The sequence below is a fragment of the Scardinius erythrophthalmus genome, assembly GCF_964197995.2.
Source record: "Scardinius erythrophthalmus genome assembly, chromosome: 6".
In the NCBI taxonomy this organism is placed as follows: domain Eukaryota; kingdom Metazoa; phylum Chordata; class Actinopteri; order Cypriniformes; family Leuciscidae; genus Scardinius; species Scardinius erythrophthalmus.
In genome coordinates this window covers 36814015-36833385 of record NC_138226.1, presented here as the reverse complement: position 1 = coordinate 36833385, position 19371 = coordinate 36814015, and positions in this window count along the sequence as shown.

Here is a 19371-nt window from a genome sequence, read left to right as displayed (position 1 = left end):
GACTTACCCGCAGTGGGGCAGCAAGGTGGAAGACAGGGACCCGACTCGGAAGGCTCGGAAGCGCCCCAAAGTAGGGTCGTAGTGTGCGGTGCAACACTTTCCTGTCTCCATGGGTCGGCAGGGGGTGCATGAGAAGCTGTAGTCGGGTCCTCGAACCGCACCAGGCTGCCGGGTGGCAATACAAGAAGGGGCTGAGGGTGGCAAGGCTTTATGGGGTCGCACACCACCAGTCTGGCCCTCTTGGGACCCAGGAACTGAGGAATTTTCTCTTTAATTGAAAATGTGGGTACAATGTGGGTATTTTATTGAAAATGTGGGCAGAACAGAAACAAACACAAAACAAGGATTCTCCACCCGGCCCTCCTCCGGGGGAGGGAGCGGTGTGGTCACCATCTCCCGAAGAGCTCCTTCCTCCATCCCTGTGCTGCCCTTCTCAGGGCCGCTTGTGCTTTCGCTTGCCACCTGGTCTGGCAGCGGCGGGGACGGGCTGGGCGGCCTGCCTGCGGCCGGCTCCACGTTGAGGATTGGGTGGAGGCTGCTGCTGAGTCCTAGCAGGAGAGGAGGTGACGAGCAGGGGGAGGATCTGCGACTGGCGGGTGTAGGCAGCAGCTGGCCGCCGGTGCAGGATGTGCCGGATCACCTCCATCTGCTTCTGGGTGGCGGAAAACTGCTGGGTGAAATTATCCACCGCATCGCAGAAGAGCCCAACCTGGGAAATGGGGGAGTCCAGGAACCAAGACTTGTCGGTCTCCCTCATATCGGCCAGGTTGAGCCAGAGATGGCACTCCTGGACCACTAGCGTTGACCACAGGCCTTGTAACCATTGCCTCTGAGAGCAGACTAGAACTTACAGGCCTTGGAGGGAAGACGTGAATCACCCTTTCAAGAGGTAGCGGTTGCCGGACACAGCTGCAGCGTGACAGACCGCTCAACAGGGGGTATAGCTACATACCCTTTGGGCGTTCCTCCATCAAGGGTAGTGAGGGGGGAGGAGGTCCCAAGCCGGTTTCAGGCAGAAAACGTGAAAATAATAGAGTGGTGCAGGTATGACATCACTTTGTAGGCCAAAATGTGGAAGCGAGTTAGCTTTTTAGCACTACCGGTTCCATCATCCCGAAGATATTGGGTTTCTTGATATTTTGAATGGGGTTTTTGTTAAATGGCTAAAATAAGGTCTGTGGTGAACATAAGCTCAAGACAACATTCTAAACATGTCTTAAAGCTTGCAACATTCTAAAACAACATTTGAAAGCAATAAATACTACATTAAGGCAATTCTAAGATGGCATTCTATGTGTTTGTCATGTGTACTAAAGAATGTCAATCATCATTAGAGAGGCTGAATAATGCAAGGTTATTAGAATTTCACCATAAAGTGCATCTGATGTGTTCAGCGATTGGAATATAAAGCTTACAAAATGTTTATCATAAACTAGTGCTAAGACCCAGAATCTGCACTACCTAAATTTACAGCCAGGAGCTGCTGCTGAAACAACAATAACAGCTTCCCTTTCGAAAGCTACAATCGATGCTGCGCTGCTCAGCGCATTGGGAACGTCTTTAATCGTGACCAGCTGTGAATATTGTGTGTAACACGTCGATAGAATTGACCCGGAGGTAATATAGCCTCAGTCGATGACATCATCGGCGCGCTCCCGCAACACGAGGCTATAAATAGATGAGCCACAGGTGCATCATCAGGTCTTTTGTCTTCAGACCATTCTGTGCATGTGTGGACGCAAACACTCTCTCGCTACCTCTTATCTGACTACAGATCTGTGTTAGGAGTTAGTTTTGTCAGGCAGTGTGCAGAAATTTCTCTTTCTCAAAATCTTTTTCTCTCACGCTACATAAAAGAGTTTAAAAAGTAAAAAAAGAAGAGAAATGAGTCAACAAAGCAGTAAGCGTTGTGTTCCTCCATGCTCCTGTCCCATGTCTGAGCTGGATACACACGATTACTGTTTTGTTTGTTTGGGGGAAGAGCACGCGGTTCTGGCGATAGAGAAAGGCGGGTGCGAGCATTGTGACCAGCTCACAGTCAAAATGCTTTGTTCTCGTCTGAACTATTTCCAGTCCGCACCCGCATTACCATCGTGGGGCTCTCGTATGGATCTGCATGATGAGCAAGAGACGGGTCCATCCCTTTCGCTTGCTGCATCACCAGATCCACGCATCCCTTCTGGTGATCTCGAAGCGCGCTCCGGCGCTTCTTCGGTTCACGAGGGGGATGATATATCTCTTGGGTCTTCGGACCGCGAGCAGCCCGCCTCTGAGCATTCCTCTCGCAAAAAAAGATCTGTCGAGGAATTGCTCGAGGTGGTTACTCGCGTGGTGGCCAGGTTACAGCTTGACTGGCCACGCGAACAAGAGACCCCCAAACAATCTAAGCTTGAGGATAGGTTTCTGTCCGGTGGCAGGGGGGAAGTAACGCAACATCAGTCTCTCCCCTTTTTCGAGGACCTCCATGACGAACTATCTATGTCATGGAGTAAACCATATACTTCCCGTGTCTTTGTACCCTCGACGTCGACTTTTTCGACTATCGTGGGTGCGAAGTCGCGGGGGTATACGGAGATGCCGCAGGTTGAAGAGACGCTCGCGGGCTATCTCTCGCCTGGCGCGGCATCTTCGTTAAAGAGACCTACCCTCCCCTCGAAGCCATGTAGAACAACATCAGCGCTCGTAGGGAAAGCTTATCAAGCTGCAGGTCAGGCTGGTGCTGCGCTGCACACTATGGCGGTGTTACAGGCATACCAGGCTGACCTGTTGAAGAACTTGAGTGCAGGCACCACCATAGATGAGGAAGCGTTTTCTGAACTGCGCCGAGCCACAGATCTGTCTCTTCGTGCGACCAAGCAAACGGCCCGTGCCATCGGCCGTTCTATGTCCGCTTTGGTCAGCACGGAGAGGCACCTGTGGCTCAATCTCACTGGCATCAGAGATAAGGATCGTGTTTTTTTATTGGATTCACCGGTTTCTCCATCAGGCCTGTTTGGAGATGCAGTTAACACCGTAGTTAACAGGTTTAAGGATGTAAAAAAACACGAAGAGGCGTACGTTCAGTTCCTTCCTCGCCGCACTCAAGGGGAGGGGCCGTCGGCCACCCAGCCCCGCCCCGGTCCTTCAAAAGCCAGGGAGGAGAAAAAGCAGAGTGTGGCGAGTCGTGCTCCCCCTCAGAGAGACTGGAGACAGACTTGCCAGACTCAGCAGCCTCCCAGACCAGACCTCAGGACTATAATTAATAAGAAAAAGAAGTCCTGATGGTCTGGCGCCCAATCTGGTGGGGGTAGCCCCCGCGGGATGGGGCGCTTTCAAGATCTTTTCGCCCCTTCCCGCTACCCTCACAAAACCTCTCCATCCCTGCCACCTATCGTGCTTCGGGGGGCAGCGGTTTCCAGCGAAATGTTAGATGTTCCGTTGTTTCCTGCCGTCATTCAGGACACGGAACATCTAACATCCCCTCAAGAGGAAGTATTAAAATTAATACCACTCTCAAAAAGTCTGGCAGCGTGGAAACTTCTGCCAGGCATTTCTGCGTGGGTATTAAGCACAGTACAGATTGGATACAGAATCCAATTTATTCGTCGTCCTCCGCGTTTCGACGGCGTGGTTTTCACTTACGTGAAACCGGAGCTGATGCACATACTGTCACAAGAGCTGCAAACTCTTCTGAGCAAAGAGGCCATAGAACATGTTCCTCTTCCAGACAGAGAGTCGGGTTATTACAGCAGATACTTCCTGGTTCCCAAAAAGGATGGGGGGTTGCGTCCAATCTTAGATCTTCGAGGCTTAAACCGTTCAGTCAAAGCGCTCAAGTTCAAGATGTTAACCGTCAAGATGGTCGTGACGCAAATTCAACATCACGATTGGTTCGTCACGATCGATCTGAAGGACGCATATTTTCACATAGAAATATTGCCACAACACAGGAAATTCCTGAGGTTCGCTTTCAAGGGGGAAGCGTACCAATTTCGGGTTCTTCCATTCGGCCTAGCCTTGTCACCCCGCACATACACAAAATGCATGGATGCAGCACTGGCTCATTACGACTCCAGGGCATTCACATTTTGAATTACATCGACGATTGGTTAATACTAGCACAATCGCGAGAGATGGCGCTCCAACACAGAGACATAGTGTTAGCTCATCTAGTTTCTCTAGGGTTGAGACTCAACACCAAGAAAAGTGTTCTTTCTCCTGCCCAGAGAACGACTTATCTCGGGATCGTTTGGGATTCGGTCACGATGCGGGCACAACTGTCTCCCGCTCGAATCGAGACCATTCGGCAGACCATGAGCAAAGTCAGGCTAGGCCAAGATCGCACTGTTCGTCAGTACCAAAAAAATTTAGGTTTCATGGCATCAGCATCCACGTGATTCCTCTGGGGCTGTTGCACATGAGACCGTTTCAGTTGTGGCTAAAAGCCAGAGGATTTCATCCAAGAGCCAATCCTCAAAGGCAAATAAAAGTGACGCGCCGCGGGCTTCGTACACTATCTCTGTGGCTCAGACCCCGGTTCCTCGCCTTGGGTCCCACTCTAGGGGCGCCGTGTCGTCGCAAACTGCTAACGACGGACGCCTCCCTGACGGCCTCCCTCAAGGGGAATGGGAGGGCCATCAGCTCGATTGGCACATCAATTGCCTCGAGCTGATGGCTGTATTTCTGGCTCTGAAATATTTTCTCCATCAATTGAGGGGCTGTCATGTCCTAGTGCGGGTGGACAACACAGCAGCAGTCTCTTATATAAATCACCAGGGAGGTCTGCGCTCATGCAATCTGAACAGAATAGCGAGGCAAATTTGTCTCTGGGCCCAGGACAAGTTCCTGTCACTCAGGGCAGTATACATTCCAGGGCATTTGAATGTGGGAGCAGATTTACTGTCCAGACAGACACTACCGACGGGGGAATGGAAACTCCACCCAGAAGTAGTGAAACAGATTTGGACCAAATTTTACAAAGCAGAGGTGGACCTTTTCGCCTCACAACAGACAGCGCAATGTCCCCTTTACTTCTCTCTGAGTCACCCAGCTCCACTGGGTCTGGATGCGATGGCACACACATGGCCCAAGATGCGCCTGTATGCGTTTCCTCCAGTTTCTCTGCTCCCGTGAGTTCTAGCCAGAGTTCGCCAACAAGGGCCTTGCCTCTTGCTGATAGCGCCGCTTTGGCCGAACAGAGTGTGGTTCTCGGAGATAATATCTCTCCTCGACGGCTCGCCTTGGGCGATTCCGGAGAGGAGGGACCTTCTGTCTCAGGCGGAGGGCACGATATTCCATCCCAGGCCCGACCTGTGGAATCTTCATGTTTGGCCCCTGATGGGAACCAACTGAGGGACACTGGGCTTTCGCCTGCTGTTATTGAGACCATCCTAAGTGCTAGGCCTTCATCCACTAGACAAATTTATGCCAGTAAATGGGGTGTTTTTGAAAGATGGTGTGTTGTACACAATGTAGATCCAGTTAACTGCCAGGTTGCTTCAGTTCTGGACTTCATGCAAGAGAAATTATCAACAGGCACATGTCCTGCTACTCTTAAGGTTTATGTGGCCGCTCTTTCGGCTTGCCACGCCTTGGTAGACGGGGCACCGCTCAGGAGACACCCTCTGCTCTCTCGCTTCCTTCGTGGGGCCAGGCGACTGAGGCCTCCAGTAAAAACCAAGATCCCGTCGTGGGACTTAGCTATAGTTCTCGAGGGTCTGGTTGACACCCCCTTTGAACCTATAGAATCAGCGTCTGATAAACTTCTGACTCTAAAAATGGTTTTTCTAATGGCAATAACTTCCTTGAAAAGAATTGGGGATATGCAGGCTCTGTCTATCTCTCCATCCTGCTTAGACTTTGCCCCAGGAATGGTGAAAGTGATTTTGCATCCACATACTGATTACCTGCCTAAGGTTCCATTTTCGGCTGTACATCCGGTCATTCTAGAAGCCTTCTGTCCTCCACCGTTCACAACGCCGGAGCAGGAGAAATCTCATAGACTGTGTTCAGTCCGTGCTCTTCAGGCTTACATCCACCGCACTAGCCAGTGGCGTAAGTCAGAGCAACTCTTCGTCTGTTATGGTGGTAGTAACAGAGGAGCAGCTGCCACCAAGCAGACCATGTCTCATTGGGTCAGGGATGCTATTGCTCTTGCCTATGAGGCGCGCGGTCAGGCTTCGCCTACAGGTCTTAGGGCTCACTCCACCAGGGGGGTCGCCTCTTCTAGTGCTTTGGCAAGGAGTGCCCCCCTACAACATGTTTGTGATGCGGCAGGTTGGTCCTCTCCGCACACATTCATAAGATTTTATAGTTTGGATGTTCATGCCACTCCGGGCTCTCATGTCCTTGAGTCAACATCACAAGCTAATGTCTGAGGCCTTCTTGCGTTTTTGTGAGCACATGCACAACCGTGGGGGTCCAGACATTTCCAAGCACGGCGGCGTGGGTATTCTCGTTCCCAATGCGCTGAGCAGCGCAGCATCGATTGTAGCTTTCGAAAGGGAACGTCTCTGGTTACTTAACTGTAACCTTGTTCCCTGAGAAAGCGGAACGAGATGCTGCGCTACTTTGCCGTGCTGAAGATGTCCCAGGACTGCTCTTCAGACAAAATATCCTGATGATGCACCTGTGGCTCATCTATTTATAGCCTCGTGTTGCGGGAGCACGCCGATGACGTCATCGGCCTATATTACCCATCGACTATATTACCTCCGGGTCAATTCTATCGACGTGTTACACACAATATTCACAGCTAGTCACGATTAAAGACGTTCCCAATGCGCTGAGCAGCGCAGCATCTCGTTCCGCTTTCTCAGGGAACAAGGTTACAGTTAAGTAACCGGAGGCGTTATGTGCATCATATGTCATTAAAGTGTTTGTTTACATGTCCTCTCGATCGGATTACAAAAGGTTTAAACCACCCTTACAATCCGAATGAAATATGAATCGTATTTAGCCAATTCATTCTGATTGACGTGGTTACCTGTGACTTCTTTTTTTATTCCAACTGTGCTACTAGTCCAATTACAATCAGACTATTTGAGTCCATGTAAATACAGCTAGTGTTCTAAGACACGCGCTTATGACTGCACACATTTTTTAACGCTATTTGAACATAAGAAACTAAATATATGAGACAGTTGTCAGATTGCATTGGTGATTTTAAATATGAAACTGAATCATTATCTTGGTGAACAGCTTTGGTTTCCCCACTCAAAGAAATAGGAGCTGTACTTGTATGACTGAAATAGCTGCCTTAAAAGGACTTTGGTAATTCTTAGAATTTAGTTTTGGCTAGCTTCGGGAGGTCATGCTGTGGGTCTCCACAGGATCTGATTGTTTATATGTTTTGATTACTTTCAATATACAGTATATAACCAAGTCATCTCTTGAAAATAACAGATCTAATCATGAAGTCCAAAGAAAAGAAATTAAACTTTACTTTATCAGGATAGACTGGTGTTTGTACTGCTCTAATCTTTGATTTTGTTTTTGCAATCCCAAACAGGAAGTCTGCTTAAGGAAACACAGAGGACTTGAGACAACATGAATGCATAAACACACAATACACACACGTCCGCTACATCTGCATTTTAGAGGCATTTTTATGGATAATTGTAATAATTTTATAGATAATTTAATTTGTATCACTTGTTTGTTAAGTTATTTCTGGGGCTTTTTTCTACTTTGTATGGACTGCTTGCATTTGCATTGCATGTTTTGAATGCAAAAAAGCTCAATTTTAACCAGTTATATTTGTGTATTTAAACGGTTATAGGCCCCAAGAACATGTTACCATTTGTTGTGGTAAATTGCTGTTTACTCAGTGTGACTTATTATATGTGCCTTGTGCCTCAGTCACAGCATAGGGCCTTTACTTTTCATACCAACAGCTCAACAAGGTCATGGCTTGCCCTTGGTGTCAAAGGTTGAATTTGAGTCTGATAAAATGTAGCCTACTTTATTTGCCTTAACTTTCTTTCCTCTTACACAACATGGAATACCATCATGACTGCTTGTCGGCCACACACCCTCTTTGAGTTTCATGCAATTGTATTTTATGTGTATACACGATTGTACAGTACATGGGTTCTACATGAAGTTACATGGAGTGCATATGGGTTTAACAGACATAAATTATTGATTTATATGAGAAATGTTTGTTGATGGGTTTCACATGGGAATATACATGTTTTTTCTGTGTAATATTTATGATAATATTCAGCTAATCAAGCTTTATCATTTGCTCATCTGTATTATGTCTGTGTTTTTATTTGTTGAACATCAATTCAATTTTTCCCTTAAAACGGTTTGGAAGTTTTTTGTATTTACTAGTTTGGGGAACAGGCACAGTCTTTATTTGATGATATCAAGGTGAAAGACCCAGATAGCAAGCATTCATTGAAACAATGTTGAGTCAGTGATGATGCAAACTAATTGCATTAAATTATTGTTACAAAGTGATGTTGGTTAAATATCACTTTTGCACCTGCAATTAATGTTGAAACAATGGTGAGATTTCCACAAAAAAACAATGGCAATGCCATTGAATCAACATTATTGATTCTAAATTACTGATGTCGAATCAATAATGAAATTAACAAAAGTAATCAATCGTAATATCGTTGAATCAACATTACACTATGATTGATTGTACATCACTGATGTTGAAGCAATATTGAAAGTAACAAAAATAATCAGTGAATCAACGTTACATTATGATGTTGATTATTCATCACTGCTGAAAAAGGACAAAAGCATTACAACCTTTAAAAACTAACTATAGTAATTATAACTACAAGTGGTCCAACGGTTCAGGTTTTAAAAATCTTGCTTGCATCAGACTACTGCCTCTTTTCCTTTGGGTTCTCTGAAAAAGAAAGCATGATGTTACTTAAAGGGATAGTTCACACAAAAATGCAAATGATCCCATGATTTACTCTCCCTGAAGCCATGGTGTATATGACATTCTTCTTTCAGATGAATACAATCAGAGTTATATAAAAAAAATGTCCTGGCTCTTCCAAGCTTTATAATGGGAGTGAATGGGCACCATTTTTTTGAAGTCCATTCAAGTGCATCTATTCATCATAAAGTGTCCCAAACAGCCAAAAGGCCTTCTGAAGTGAAGCGATGCGTTGGTGTAAGAAAAATATCCATATTTAAAACTTTATCGACTAAAATAATTAGCTTCCGGCAGATGGCCATATGCATCGATTTACGGTGAAAGAGTAACCCTTGAACTTGATGCACAACGTAATGATGAACGCGGTTAACGAGACCTGTTTGTTTGAACCGCGAGAGGCGTCAAAGCTTATGCTACTCATACATCCTACATCATACATTGTCAAGTGTTACTCTTTTGGCGCAAGTCGACTTACGTACAGCTGTCTGCCGGAAGCTAGTTATTTTATACGATTAAAGTTTTAAATATGGACATTTTTCATACAAGAATGATACACTTCGCTTCAGAAGGCCTTTATTAACTCCTCGGAGCTGTTTGGGAGACTTTTATGATGGATAGATGCACTTGTATGGACTTTATTATGAAGCTTGGAAGTGCTAGGACATTTTTTTTGTCATATAATTTTTATTGTTGCAAACTGCATTTTTACATTTATACCACCCCACCCACCATAAACAACCCTTCCCCAGTCCCAACAAAGCAATACCCAACAGGACATCTGAAGATCGAAGAAAAATAAATAAATACATATGTGCATACATTAATGTATATCTACTTACAAGCAAAGACACATGCAAAATTGAGATGGTATTAGTAAAAAAAAAAACAAACAAAAAAAAAAAACCTTTTATATAAACCCCCACTCAATCCACGTCCCAGGTTGGTAAGTCATTAAAGAATGTAATAAATTGTTGCCATTTTTTGCCAAAAGATTATCCCCTACCTCTGATATTGTACTTAATTTTTTCAAGTTTTAAAAAAAAGACCAAATCTTTGAGCCAACCTGAAATAGAAGGGGGTTGTGGGGAGGTCCAAGATAACAGTATTCTGCGCCTATAGCGAGGATAGATGCAAAAGCTACGGCATCGGCCTGTCTACGGCTTAAAGGCTGACGCCGAGATGGAACTCCAAAGGTTGCAATCAAAGGGTAAACCGCTAACTTGACCCCTAGGACATCAGAAACTATTTTAAAGAAATAATTCCAAAAGTTTTGTAACTTGGGACACAATTCAAACATAATATGGCTAAGGTTACATGGTGAAAGTTTACATTTATCACACAAATCTGAAACATTGGGATACATTTTAGAAACTTTTGTCTTTGAGAGATGAGCTCTATGAATAGTTTTAAATTGTATAAAACTAAGCCTAACACACAAAGTGGTGGTACGTACATTGTCTAATACTCTACTCCAGTAGTCATCTTCAAACTCTAAGTCAAGTTCCTCTTCCCAAGCCCTGATAGTTTTGACATTTTTTAATATAACTCTGATTGTATTCGTCTGAAAGAAGAATGTAATGTACACCTAGGATGGCTTCAGGGTGAGTAAATCATGGGCTAATTTTCATTTTTGGGTGAACTATCCCTTTAAGAGCAAGTGAATTCAGTGTTCAAACATAGACCTATGACCTACAGTCACATTAATATGCTAAACACAATATTCTAACTATAATCATATTGTTAAATTCTATTTATTTAATCAAAAACAATTAAATTTTTTAATTTTTTTAATCCATTAATTCTTAAATATCAAATTAAAGCATTATGGTAGGGGTGTCCAATCTTTCCAGCTAAGTTTATCTCCAGCCCTAATTAAACACACCTGATGCAGCTAATTCAGGTTATTAGGATCAATGAAAACTTCCAGGCAGGTGTGTAAGAGCTGAACTCTGCATGAAGATGAACTGAATGCAGATCAGTTGCAGTCCTCAAATTTAATAGTGATTCAGGAATATGAATGTGTAACACAGTTTGTTGTTATGGAAAGGAGGAGGCGGGAACCGGGAAACATTTAAAGACTTTTAATAATTAAATAAACAAATACAAAACGAAAGTAAAGGCAGCAGCCCCTCACAGACAACTGCTGCCACAGAGTAAAACAGAAACAAAACAAACGTAAAGTCCAGGGGCCTGTTTCAGAAAGGAGGTTAAGTGAAAACTCTGAGTATTTTAACCCTGAAATGAGGGAAACTCTGAGTTTTCTGTTTCAGAATGGGAGGTATGTTAAACCTGAGAAAGCAGAGTAAGTCAAGCCCATTTCTGAAAGAGAGGTAACTTAAACTCAGAGTCAGTTACCATGGTAACTTACTCTGTGAACCTAACCTGGTCAGGAGCAGGTTTTCTTCAGTAAACCCAGAGTTTCTATTGGTCTCCTCCCCTTTTTTAAAGAGGAAGTAGTGTTTAAACACCTTATTCAGTCTTTCAGTACATTTTTATTAATAAAATTAATCTTTTATTAATAAATAAAATATTGCTATTTTTACTGCAGTTTTTTTCTATTTTTTTAATAAGATGAAGTCTATATAACTCCTTAACTGGCAACTAAAAATACAGTAGTAGATTAGAGTTACATAATGTAGTTCTGAACAAATTCTACAGAATTAAACTGTGGCATTTACTGGAAATCACTGAACTGTTCATCTGTGCAACAGAAGTTGATGGACCGTCCTCCTGCTGTTCTTCCACACTCTGGGGCGCGGGGGGAGATACGAATACCTGTTTATACTTAGATTTAAACTTTGATTCTATAGGCTACTCCACATAAAAATGTGAAAAAATGTGAATGTGTAGATTGTTTGATGTGTAGACACATAATATTAACATTACCTCTTTATCAGAAACTCAGAAACTCTTTATCCCATGTGATGAGCATTTGGTTGAGTGCACTTTATAACACTATTTGTCATAATTTCTGGTGTATTGAGTAGGCTACTTACGACTGCCTGGGGTTCTGTTGGGACAGGAGGCTCCAAAAGACAGATATTACCATCAGAATCTATTGGGACCAACAAAAATCCTAACTCAAAGTAAAATATATGGAAATATAAAAAATAGCCTATATAAAAAATAACACATATGTAAACCCATTTTATGAGGCCCTTGGATCTTTGGGACTGGCTCTGAAGTCCGTCCAGGAATTCCCTCAGCCAAAAATGCTGCTGCACTGCTAGACACTAGATGCTATTTAGTTATTTAATATGTCAAATGTTTGTAAAGTCAGGTAGCCTACACCCATGATATGCTCAAGCCTTACTTGATTGAATTATGTTTTTATATTTAATTTTCAGCTGCTGCCATGTTCTTTTAATGCCTGCAGGATTGCTCCTACATGAAAATTAAAATTAGGTTGAATAACATACTTCCAGTTTCACCTCTGATATTATAACAGTTGGGCAAGTTACTTGTATTACTAACTACAAATGACATCTTCAACAGTGTAATTAGATTAATGTAACAATGACAATCTTTAGAAAGCATTGGTTTACTTATTACTAATTACCATATCAACCTCAACCACTTGAACAATACAAGGAGAGACAAGAAATAGCACTTTTAATGCTATCAAATAAACAATATACAATTGCATGAATTATTTATGAGAATTAAATAAATATGAGAAGGTTACATTAAAAATATACCTTTTAAAAATGTATGTTAAATATACAGAATTGTTCTATAGTCTAATGCAATTACATCAGATTTTACTTTAAATTACAGAAGAATTAAGAGTAATCCCTTTAATTAAATTACAGTATTAATGTTCTAATACTGTAAAATTACGGTAATAATGTTCGCACTGGTGAGAAATATCAAAGTCAAATTGTCTCTGGAAATATGAAGACCCTTTTTTTGTCTGGCGCTGTTGTTTGGTGACTCATAATAGCTGTGCTCCATTGATAATGGCTTTTTATAGTTGTGGTGCACGCGCTTAACTCAGAGTCAGTCAACTCAGAGTTGATTGAACTAACTCAATTCAGCTGTTCTGAAACCAAAAACTCAGAGTTTTCCATCTCAGGGTAAATCAACTCAGAGTTCAAGTTTTAACTTAGAGTTGGTTGAACCTCCAATATTGAAACAGGCCCCATTTCAGGTATTTTCATAAGAATGATGTATGTCTTTAAAGAGATAGTTCACCCAAAAAGGAAGATTAGCCCATGATTTACTCACCCTGAAGCCATCCTAGGTGTATATGACATTCTTCTTTCAGACAAATACAATCAGAGTTATATTAAAAAATGTCCTGGCTCTTCCAAGCTTTATAATGGCAGTGAATGGCTGGAGAAAATTTGAAACCCAAAAAAGTGCATCCATCCATGATAAAATTGCTCAACTTTTACTCTAGGGGGTTAATAAAGGCCTTCTGAAGTGAAGCCATGTGTTTGTGTAAGGAAAATACCCATATTTAAAACTTTATAAACTATAATCACTAGCTTCCGCCAGATGGCCGTACACATCGATTTTACGGTGGAAGACTAACCCCTGACCCGACGCACAGCGTAATGACGAACATGGAAGCTCAGAGGAAAGAGCTAAACAAAACACTGTTTGCAAATTAGCAATTTTGAACACAAATGTCAGATTTCTATATAATAGAAGAGGAGCTTCAGTTTGTTGCACAGCCCTATTTGTTTATACGGCGAGAGGCGTCTTAGCTTACGATACTCCTACATCCTACGTCATACATGCGCCACAGGTTACTCTTGTGGCGCAAGCCGAATTGCGTAGTATTTCTGAATTCTGAATAGAATTGTGGTGGAAGCTAGTTATTTTAGATTATTAAGTTATAAATATGGGTATTTTTCTTACAAAAACCCATGGCTTCACTTCCGAAGGCCTTTATTAACCCACTCGAGCCATGTGGAGTATTTTTTTATTTATTTTTTCTGCCATTCACTCCCATTATAAAGCCTGGAAGAGCCAGGACATTTTTTTATATAACTCTGATTGTATTCGTCTGAAAAAAGAATGTCATATACACCTAGGATGGCTTGAGGGTGAGTAAATCATGGGCTAATTTTCTTTTTTGGGTGAACTATCCCTTTAATGCAATGCTTATCAACATAGCTTGTATCACAGAATTTAATAAAATAATATGTTCTCACTCTGTGTTAAGAAGCAACTGAAACCACATAAGTAATTTCAAACACGACTGACATGTATTGTGATTTTGGAGCAAAACATTAATATTAAACTATTAAATTGTAGTGTTTGATGGTATGCTAAGCAAACATAATAGCTTTCCCTGTTGTCAAGAGCGATTGTTTTACTACTAATTTTGAAAAGTAAGTCCAGGTAAGATCATTTGAATCATTTCATAATTGAAAGCAAAGAAGGTTAAGTGAACAGTATGTATAAACAAGTGCCAGTAATAAAATAAATTATAAAAAATAAATAAATTAAAGGGTTAGTTCACCCAAAAATGAAAATTCTGTCAGTAATTACTCACCCTCATGTTGTTCCAACCGCGTAAGACCTTCGTTCATCTTAGGAACACAAATTAAGATATTTTTGATGAAATCTGAGCCATGTCTCACTCCTCCATAGGCTTCTATGTGACCGAAACTTGCTGGCCCAGAAAAGTTATTAAAGAGATCGTTAATATAGTCCAAGTAACTCCAGTGGCTCAATCTTAAGTATATCAAGCGACGAGAATACTTTTTGTGCGCAAAAACAAACAAAAATAACGACTTTATTCCACTATTCATTTCCTTCTCTCTGGACCTCTAGTTGGTTCGCGTAGTGTTTTTGCGCAGCGCGTCTGTGTTACACGTCACCACGTAGGCTCACTATTGGCCGACGCCGGTCATGTGTGTGATGCGTGATGACGTGCAACACAGACGCGCAGCGCAAAAACACTACGAGGCCCAGAGAGAAGGAAATGAATAGTAGAATAAAGTCGTTATTTTTGTTTGTTTTTGCGCACAAAAAGTATTCTCGTCGCTTGATATACTTAAGATTGAGCCACTGGAGTTACTTGGACTATATTAACGATCTCTTTAATAACTTTTCTGGGCCAGCAAGTTTCGGTCACATAGAAGCCTATGGAGGAGTGAGACATGGCTCAGATTTCATCAAAAATATCTTAACTTGTGTTCCGAAGATGAACGAAGGTCTTACGTGGTTGGAACAACATGAGGGTGAGTAATTACTGACAGAATTTTCATTTTTGGGTGAACTAACCCTTTAACATGTTCGTTCTACCGAAAATGTGCTGGGAGCACTGATCTGTATAGAATGTCATTATGAGCCGAGTTTTTTTATTTACCTCAACTGGTATTATCAATGGGATGACCCATTTCAGGAGTTGCCATAATTAAAATCATAATATGAGCACAGCTCACTTAAATTCAATGAAATTGAAACGTTAAGCCTGGTTCACACGGGACGATTTTAAAATTGTCGGCCGATTTTCCAAACCTGAGAGACCCCACACACGGCGATAAAAAAATCACGTGTCTAACAGTTTTGGTCGTACAGTGTGTGGTGCGCAGCCACACGGCAAAATCAAACATCACACACGAACCGATTTGACTCCCGAGCATTCCCAGGTCAGACGGAAAATCTCGCCAAATCCCTCGAGATCAAACGTAATTTAATACTGTGCTTACGAGGATACTCGACAAAGTGAACATTTTGGCATACTTTTGTGTGTTTTTGTCCGTTCAAGCGTGAAAGAGAACTCAATGCGGCAGCGCGCTGTCTGAAGCGGCATTCTGTGCGCATGAGTCCTCTGTGTGTGTGTGTGTATCACACAGAGAGGAGATTTACAGACAGCGCGCCGCCAGTACAGATTTAAGTTCTTATTTTTGCGTTTTATCGCGCTTGTTTAGCACTTGAATGAATGATAGCGTGATAAAATACTATAGAGCAGCCAATGGATGAAAGGAAAAATCTACACGCCACAGATCCGCAGGTCCCCGGGGAACACCACACACGAGGAGAAATCGGGCCAAAACAATCCAACATGTTGGATATCCCCGATTTGAGATCGGAGCGGTCCCGACGTCCTTCCGAGCAGACGAGAGCAATCTTAACACACCACACACGGCAGGAATATCTGATCAGATTATTTTACGATAATCGGAGTATCCTTAAGATTGTCGGAAGGGGTGAATCGGGGCTAAAATCGGCCTAATTATCCTGCCGTGTGAACCAGGCTTTAGCGATACTGATTCAAAACATGAGCGCCAATGATAGAATGTCAAAGCCCCGCCCCCCAGCCGAACTGGAAGTTTTGATTGGTTTTGCACCCGAGTCAGACCTGTCTGTTATTGGCTGAATCGCTTCAGACCTGTCTGTTATTGGCTGAAGCGCAGGGCTCCACCACTGTAGTTTGAAAAGTGTCTGTGAAATGTCAGCTAGCTTGCCCCAGCTCTGGCTTGCCCTATTACTCCGTCTGCACCTTTGTCAAAGTACTTTGTACTTTTGATGAAAAATAAATGTAGCTATACTTTATGAATACTTTATTTTTTATTAAACCCAAGTAAAAGTAAAAGTACCACAATTTAATTATACTCAAAAAAGTAGAAAAAAATCGAAAAATCTACTCAAGTACTCTAACGAAAGTATTTGTAATTAATTTCTTTCCACCTCTGCTCTAATCCAACCTGTTACATTTTTTAATAAGGCCAATGAAATTAACATGAAAGTTCTCCTCCGCCAACAGCAAGAAAGCAGAGGACCTGCACCACCACTGATAGATGAAGCGGAGAACACAATATTGGAAAAATATAGAAAAAATGAAAAAAGTATTGGAAAAATAATTACTGTTGCTTTTGTATTTGTAGGAAATAAAAATTACCAAATAAATTGTGAATAATTAGTGTTTATTTAACAGCTGTGGTGGTGGTTCCATCTGGCATCCTCCCATCCCATACAGTAATCTGCTTCATTTTCAGCCATCAATGCATCCAACCACACTGGAAATTCTAAAGGAAATTCTTATTATTCGGTCACAGCAAGATGTTATCAAGTGAACGTCATTTATCAGATTACCTCATTTAAACTGATTTCTCCACCACTGACCTGCAATCCTGTGAATCTCTTCTTTGATGGATCTCACGGGTTTGTGTCCAGGAAACAACACAAAAACTTTCAGAAAGAGTGTGAGAGCGAGGCACACTTTCCTTCCCGCTCTGATTCAGTGGCCTTAATGTGCTCTGCATCTCCAATGTTATATAGAAAAATGTGCAATGAATGAATAAACTGCACTGCAAAAAAATGCTTTTCTTACTTAGCCTTTTTGTCTTGTTTCCAGTCAAAAAATATATATTTTTTTAAATCAAGATGCATTTACTACAAGAAAAACTCTGGGTTTACCAAAGAAAACCTGCTCCCGACCAGGTTAGGTTCACAGAGTAAGTTACCATGGTAACATCTTTCAGAAAAGGGCTTGACTTACTCTGCTTTCTCGGGGTTTGACATACCTCCCATTCTGAAATGGAAAACCCAGAGTTTCTCTCGTTTCAGGATTAACATACTCAGAGTTTTCACTTAACCTCCTTTCTGAAACAGGCCCCATGTCCTCTCTCATCCTTCACTGTCGTTGCTCCTCCTTTTATGATTCCGTTCCGAGAGATACGAGACCGGTGCGTCGTGCAGGTGTTGCTCATTATCAATCATGCCACCGGTCTCACGCCAGTCTCTCACAGCCCTTGGCCATGTTCTGCTTGCCACATAATGATTACCTGATAAAGCAGTAATCAGTGAGCAGGATATAAGACACAGGATAGCATCAAAGGTGATTGTGCTGTCGACAACAACTCAATGTAATCAATGTCAGCATTATCTGGAAGTTGCTTCTCATTTTTTTATTGTCCATCCTTCTCTTCCTTCCCTAAAGGAAAGAAGGCAAGGTGCTCTGCAAGCATTGAGTAATAGATGCAATACGTGAGCTATGTGTAAAGTATTATATTCTTGCACTTCAATAAATCTGTTAAATATTGTTAGAACTTTAATCAGGAAATTCCTAATAAACATTACTAAAGCAGGATGCATTTTTTAAGAATGTAGAAAAATGTATGCTTTATTCAAACACTTTAATAACTTAAAATTAATGTTTCTCATTTCGGTCATTAACAATACAAATCAAACACACATAACAAGCATGCAAATCAAAGGAACAGAGAAATAATAAGGTAGATGCACCATCGTTTGAAATTGTTCCAGAGAATGGGCAAATAGAAGTATGCCAGGTGGTTCAACAGACTTTTACCTGTCTGCTTCCTACCTGAGCCCCAATTCATGTTTGAGCTCTAAGACTATGTGCCATATTAGAGAGAAGAGTGGCACCACCCATGAAGGATAAGACTGAATACCATCTCTTTTCAACAGGTCAGGTCTGCCCCAAAAAAACTTTTCCAATTGTTTATGAACCTTATATTATTCCCTGGACACCACTTAGACAGCCAGCCATTGAGTGAGGACAGTCTACTTAGTATCTCATCACCCACCGGGTAAACAGGGAGGGGGCCAGAGCATATTATAGTGTCAGAATACAACATCATCATGCAGAAAAACAAACTTTGATGTGTTTTTGATGTGAACAGCCTCAAACAGTTGTGGCGTGTGTGATATATATATATATATATATATATATATATATATATATATATATATATATATATATATATATATATATATATATATATATATATATATATATATATATATGTATATGAAATATTTTATGCAATAAGTATATAAGTAAACATTAAATGTACAGAGAAATGCAGACTAAGGTCAAAGTCCATATACAGTATACTTAGCCAAAAAGTGCTTAACACTGTAGAACTAACAGTCATATGATTAGCTTAGATTATTACAAACCAATCACCATGAACAAATCATAGTGAAGAAGACTTGAGAGACATTAATTTTTACTCAACTGTGTGATTTAAATGTACATGCATCTTTCTATTCAGGAGACTCACTTGGTTGATGTAGCCAGTGATACTCCAGTCGTGAATACAACTTCATTTCTGCAAAGAGCAACTTGGGAGTCGTGTCAGGTATATACTGCGTAGCTGAGAAATAGATTCTACGCTCAAAAGACAACAACAGAACATCTATGTGTGATTGAGGTAGTAGTAGAAGTACAAAATATTATACGCTCAAAAGACAACAAAAGAAACAGCTAAAGTGTGCAAAGTGTGATTCATTGAGGTAGTGATAGTAGCTTCTTGACGGGACGGGGCACTTCAGAGAAGTATTGTATTGTATTGTAAGAATTCAAGGGAATTACCTTGAGAGACTGTAATTATTATTATTAACAACTGGAGGTTGTTTAAATTGTCCGTGGTGAAGAAGTCAGATTTAGTAGGTTGTATTTGTTTTAAGAATTTCCACACTCAGAGCTGCACCAGGCACATTTTTAAAAAATGTTTTGACATGACACGTGTCATGTCAAAAAAAATGTGCCCGGT